Here is a 6723-nt window from a genome sequence, read left to right on the forward strand (position 1 = left end):
TGAGACGCCTGACGGTTTGCCAGAATCTCTTCGAGGCAGTCCGAAAGTCTTTTTCCATAGCCTCTCCGAACTCCTCCCACACCGAGTTTTAGCTTCAGCCACTGCCCGAGCCGCATTCCGCTTGGCCTGTCGATACCTGTCGGCTGACTCCAGAGTCCCACAGGCTAACCAAGCCCGATAGGACTCCTTCTTCAGCCTGGTGGCTCCCTTCACCTCTGGTGTCCACCATTTGGTTTGGGGATTACCAACCACCTTGCGGCCACAGCTCAATGCAGCAGCTTCGGCAATGGAGATGCTGAACATGGTCCATTCGGACTCAATGTCCCCAGTCTCCCTCGGAATGCTGTTGAAGCTCTGCTGGAGGTGTGCGCTGAAGATCTCGCGGACTGGGGCCTCTGCTAGACGTTCCCAGCACACCCTCACTACGCGTTTAGGTGTACCGGGTCTGTCCAGCGTCCTCCCCCGCCACCTGACCCAACTCACCACCAGGTGGTGATCAGTTGACAGCTCAGCCCCTCTCTTTACCCGAGTGTCCAGAACATATGGTCGCAGGTCTGGTGATACAATTACAAAATCGATCTCGATCATTGACCTGCGGCCTAGAGCGTCCTGGTGCCACGTGCACTTATGGACACTCTTATGTTCAAACAAGGTGTTCGCTATGGCCAAACTGTGATTTGCACAGAAGTCCAATAACAAAACACCGCTTGGGTTCAGATCAGGGAGGCCATTCCTCCCAAGCACGCTCCTCCAGGTCTCGCTGTCGTTACCCACGTGAGCATTGAAGTCTCCCAGCAGGACAACAGAGTCTCCAGGTGGAGCACCTTCCAGCACTCCAGCACCCCCCCCCCCCCCCCCCCCCGGGACTCTAAGAAGGCTGGGTACTCTGAACTGCCAATCGGCGCATAAGCACAGATGACAGTCAGGAACCGTTCCCCGACCCTAAGGCGCAGGGAACAAACCTTGTCATCCACCGGGAAAAACCCCAACATACCGGCAGCAAGCCGAGGGGATATTAAAATACCCACCCCAGCTCGCCGCCTCTCACCAGGGGCAAGTCCAGACTGAGACTGAGACAGAGTCCAGCCCCTCTCCAGGAGACTGGTTCCAAACCAAAATGATTCATTAAAACTCTACCAATTTACTTACAGACTAATGTTATCAGGTGATATTAGGTATATGATGATTTACCAATATCATCATTTTTAATAGCCAATAAATAAAGATTTTAAAAGCAAAGAAGAGACAGGGAAAATCATCATTCAGCCATGATATGAGTATTGATGCTGCATAGTTTGTCCACCAGAAGTTACTCTGCAACTCCCTAATAAGGACAACAGTTAGTTGGAATGCCACACATGCATAAACAAGTGAATAAATAACACATTTTAGATTTTAAAACAAAATGCTAAGGAAATTAGCTTAAAAATAAACTATCGGTTGATATATTGATAAGTGTCCAAATATCGATATTGTCCTCAAATGTCTATAGCAGTTTGGCTCTAATATTCATTACAAAAAGAAACAGATTTACAATCTTTCAGGTCTTCAACACCTTATTTTGTGACACTGTGACAAAAACCTTAGCCACCATAATTGGTAATATATTGTTTGCCAATAGGCAATCCAATCAGTGTGTCTGATATCACGCAAAAATGTTGATACCAACAAATACTGGCAACCATAAGCTATATTGGTATATTTCTTCAAAGAACATTTACATTTGTTTTATTCTATTTATATGGTCCCAATTCACAACAGTAATCACATCAAGGCACTTTATATTGTAAGATAAAAACCCTCAAAGAAACAAAGTTTTATATTCCCTTTTACAAACTTTTCATTCAAGCATCTCTACAGTCAGCTTACATCGCACAACTGACAAACTGGCTTTAAATCTATGAACAGTGTAACTTTTCTACAAAGTGATAAAGCAATAAAAAGCACTTTCTTTCATCCCCCACAGTCCATCGTGGGTAATGCGATATCGTGCTTTGGAACAGACCATCAGCAAGCAGATGGCCAGCTATTCCAAAAGTGTCTGGATGACAGGACCTACATAAGCAAGGTTCAAGACCGGGCTATGCAGCCATTAAAAATGCATATGAATTGTCCTATCAAAACATTTGACCCCTTTAAAAAAAATGGGAAGAAAACCTGCTTTCCATCACTGACCTCTCACGATACTTAGAGGAGAGTTTTTCTGGAGGCTCTGATTTGATTTAATCAATCTCTAAGCTGTTTCTCATGTTGCTGGATTAAATCTGACAGCTGTTTTAAAACAGGAGAACCAGCTGTTGAGCTAAAGTCAAGCTTCCCTTTTTTAGCCATTTCAACCAAACCATGCATTCACCCCGCACTCAAGAACATCAATCTATGAGAGAAACGTCTTTGTCTTAGGGTGAGCTTCCTCATTGTCTAAAGGCTGGTGAGATGTTTCTCGTCACCACACGCGACATAAACAACATCCACAATCATTACCCAACAGTGAGAGCGAGCCCATGTTCACGCCTCTAAACGCCAGTGAACTCCGTCCAAGTTCAGTGAACACAAAGTGCATGATTTCTGTTTTCTAAACGAGGCAGTAAAGAGGCAGCCGCGTATGTCCAGGAGAATGTTAGCAGGTGAGCAAGGCATTTGACATGGGCTCGCACAGCTCATGGACATTCCTACATCAGCTGACAAAGAGAGTGCGCACGGTGGCCCCGCTCTATGTCCATTGTAAAGCAGTCTGGTCTGAGTGTGCTGGGTAAGCTGGCACGGAGACTGTGCGTTACGCTGACAAATTCTGTTATATCCAAACAAACTGTGAGCACAATATTGCAAAATTACAAAGCAGGCCCACCTTCCATGTCAAACAAGTATCTAATATGAATTAAACTTACATTACATTATGCGCATTATGCCACCAAGCAGGTTTCTGTCTTTAACAAAGAAAAACTGAATGAGAATAACAGGCTATTATTCTTAATTTTACAAGAGGTTCTTTTGCCACAACTCCTGCTTGTTTTTTGTTGTTGTTTTTTTAATCAATTTTAATCAAGGACGGCCTTGAACTTACCTGTTAGGTGTAAAGCTGGTGAATCAGCCGTCCATAGTGCTGACTGCAGTGAAACGGAGACTCACATCCACGCTAACAAGCAGAAAGTATCTGATGGGGTTAACCTCTACTTCGCGATTCAGACGGGGAGGAAAAAAGAGAAAGAAAGGATTTCTCAGCGCAGTTTAGAAAAAAACAACTGAACGTAGAAAGAAAGTCCCAGTCCTGTCCGGTGGGTTTTGTGGGTGTGGGTGGGTGTTCCCCTCAGAACCAGGAGCGGTCTGTTGTTTGGCCGCAGGACGGGGACCTCTACTCAGCTGAGCGGGTTCAACAGCTTTGCTTGAGGCTGAGTGAGCGTCAATCTCCGAGTCTGTACCCCGAGACCGGATGATAGTCTAGCCTACAAAATAAAAGCCTCGACTGTAGTATTAGTAGAAAATATCTCTACTTCTGTCGAAATTTAACAAATCCCTCAATTAGTTGTCAGAAGAGTCCATCAAGTCAATTCATTTGAATTCAGTTTTATTTATACAGCACCAAATCACAACAACTGTCGCCTCAAGGCGTTTTATATTCTAAGGTAGAAACTACAATGATACATACAGAGAAAAACCCCATCATATGACCCTCTTAAGGCCTGGAGCCTAACTAATAATAATTGCTGTTATTATAAGAAGTAATAGTTGTCAGTAAAAGGTGTGTAAGTCTTGAGGATCACAGATATTTGTATTTACATTCACCATGGTGAATGCTTTCTGCAGTCGGCTGTGAATAACATAATGTTATTCGTTCGTGGAATATGGAAATGGAATATGGAAATGATTCAAAAGTGCCCTAGTAAGTTCAATTAACATTATCCAAAACTCTTGCTCTCTCTCTCACGCGCGCGCGCGCGCGCGCACACACACACACACACACACACACTTTATCTTGCTTATTTTCTCTGTCTCCATCTTAACTTCATCCATACTTCCGTGTTCTATATCAAGGCTCTATAACATGAGAGGATTATTTTGAAAATCCACATCAGACGTATTGCTCTTCTCCTGCGGCTTGACAGCAGGGTGTAAGTTCATGGAGCGTGGTGACAGATTTCACGCAGAAGCACGGATGTAATTCAAACCTGCTCAGACCACATACAGAGAGAAAAGTTTATATTCTCTGACAGTTCCACATTATCTGGATTCCCTGTGCTTATTAGTTTAGATAACAGTATGTGACCATACAAGGGTTCACTAAGGTGCAGCTGATCATGATGAAGAAAGCTGTCGTCACGGATCTTTGAGGAAGTTTTGTGGTTGTTTTTGTTTGTTTAAATCTCCAGTGAAGTCTAGTTTGGAAGTCCTTCAGAATGAAAATGAAGTGACGTCAAAAGCCGGGACTCTCCTCCTTGTCTGCACCAACCACAACGATGCGTGACTGCCCTCTGCTGGCAGAGGGTCAGCTTTACTTCCCAAGTGTGACGTGTGCCTGAATGTTTCTGGTGCTGAGATATTTTCATAAAAGAACAAATTCCATTCTGAACATTTTTTTTTATTGACACGTCTTAAAAAAAAAAGCAGTAAAAGTGTGAGGTCAAATCTGGAGCTGTCCTACGGAAGCGTAGAGCTGCCACCCAGGCAAAAGAAAAATACAAGTGTATCACGTTATAACGTGAAAGGTTTATTGTTCTAACAAGATACTTTTCCTGTTTGTACAATATACTATCATGTTTGTACAATATACTTTTCACGTTTGAACAACATAATATCACGTTATTACAATATACATAATTATCACGTTCGTACAATATAGGATCACGTTCGTACAATATAATATTTATATTGTACGAACACTGCTGGAGGGGGTGATTTTTGGACATTTCATTGCATTTTGCATCAGGAGGCATTATGCTGCAAGTCCTTAAAAATGGATCACGTCATGGAGGTGGTTGTCCGAACTGTTAATTTCATCCGAGCCAGAGGTCTCAATCATCGTCAGTTTGACAGCCTTCTCAGTGACTGTAACATTACCCATGGTCTGCCAGACCACACTGAGGTAAGGTGGTTAAGCAGAGGTGCTGTGCGCTTCTTTGATCTACGTGGGGAAATCGGACAATTTATGGAGAAAAAAGGAAAACCTGTTAAGGAATTACAGTTCCCACTTTGGCTGCAGGACCTTGCATTTATGGTTGATATTACAGAGCACTTGAATAATCTGAACAGAATGTTGCAGGGACGCAAAAAAATTGTAACACAGTATTATGACAGCATACATGCATTCAAGTTAAAGCTCACGTTATGGGAGACGCAGATAGCAAGCGGAGACCCTGCTCCGAGATGTGTGCGCAGCAAGTGTTAATCCTGACGTGAAACAGTACAAAGACAAGATTTCAGGGTTGCTGAGTGAATTTGAGAAACGATTTCAGGTCTTTAGCGAACTCGAGACAGAATTCGCAGTTTTTCGCTCACCATTCACAGTCAGAGCTTCTGATGTGCCTGTTGACATGCAACTTGAAATCATTGATTTGCAGTGTGATGTAGAATTGAAGGACAAATTTGCCTCTGTGGGCTTGGACACATTTTACAAGTATCTCCTACCACGCTATCCTAAATTGACAGCACTGGCTGCAAAAATGTTGTCCATGTTTGGGACTACCTACCTTTGTGAGCAAGTTTTCTCACTCATGACCATTAATAAAATAAAGCTACGCTCAAAGCTCACACATAAGCACTTAAATGAGATTCTGAAACTGGCTGCTACTCAGGATACGATGCCTGATATTGATGCACTAGTGCAGGCTAAAAGATGCCAAGTTTCAGGGGCAAATGCTGAGCAAGACTAAATTCTATGGAATGCTGTTTTGAACGTTGCACTATAAAATAAACAAATGTGAATATTTGCTCTAGTAATTGCTGTGAAAGTCAGTGGTAGTCAGAAACAGATTTACAAGAGAAGACTATTGTTAAGTAAAATATTATGTCTTATGCATGCCACATATGTTATCTATGTGAGTTTTTTATTTTTTTTTTACATTTTATGCATTAAAAAGGAAGGGGCCAAATTTACTTCATCAAATGTCTGTTTAAAACAGCTACCACTTAAGATTTCAAGTGTGTGGCCTCAATTTATGTGTTCAGAATTGCTTCCTAGATGTGGAAAATGTATTTTAAATTCATTCATTTCTAAATTTAGATGTGTTTGATGTATTTTAACATGCAGGGCAGTGTTTTTAAGTTCCACAAAACTGTTTGTTGACTAAATGTTTTAAAACCTTGTACAATCACTGTGATCAGATTTTTATGTATAATGCACTTAAATAAATGTTAAACTAAAAAACTCACTCACTCACTCACCCCTCCCTCCTGGCTCACAGCTTCTTCTTCTTCTTGGTTGGCAACCAATGTTAAGGCGCATTACCGCCCCCTGGCGCACAGCTCAGTGGACATTTAGATGAGAAAATATACATTTAACACATTTAAGGAAAATACTAATAAAATAAAAATAAACAAAATAAATGTTTATTAACCAATTTTTATAGGAAATTGCTTAATTTTAGAAATGTTTTTGCTCTATAAAATAGTTGGATTTTTTTTTTTTAGAATCATTCATCTTAGCAGTAGGATTTACATGAAAAGAGAAACAAATTAAGTTTGAGTGAAAATGTACATTTTTTTTGCACTCTCTGGTCAACTGACTCAGTG

At 41.7% G+C, this 6723-nt stretch overlaps 1 protein-coding gene across 1 annotated transcript in view; it reads right to left on the bottom strand.

Moving 5' to 3' along the window:
* plxnb1a (plexin b1a) overlaps window positions 1–3373 on the bottom strand; it is an 89027-nt gene extending 85654 nt beyond the window's left edge. The window contains exon 1 of the mRNA XM_086276414.1: window positions 3062–3373. The gene's annotated coding sequence lies outside the window, so the exon portion shown is untranslated. The remainder of the gene's footprint in view (window positions 1–3061) is intronic.
* Between the last annotated feature and the right edge of the window lie 3350 nt (window positions 3374–6723).

This window comes from Aulonocara sp. 'chitande type north' Nkhata Bay, linkage group LG20 (assembly GCF_057382095.1).
Source record: "Aulonocara sp. 'chitande type north' Nkhata Bay isolate Kocher_YH1m ecotype deep benthic linkage group LG20, A_spYH_male_GT1.1, whole genome shotgun sequence".
Taxonomy (NCBI): Eukaryota; Metazoa; Chordata; class Actinopteri; order Cichliformes; family Cichlidae; genus Aulonocara; species Aulonocara sp. 'chitande type north' Nkhata Bay.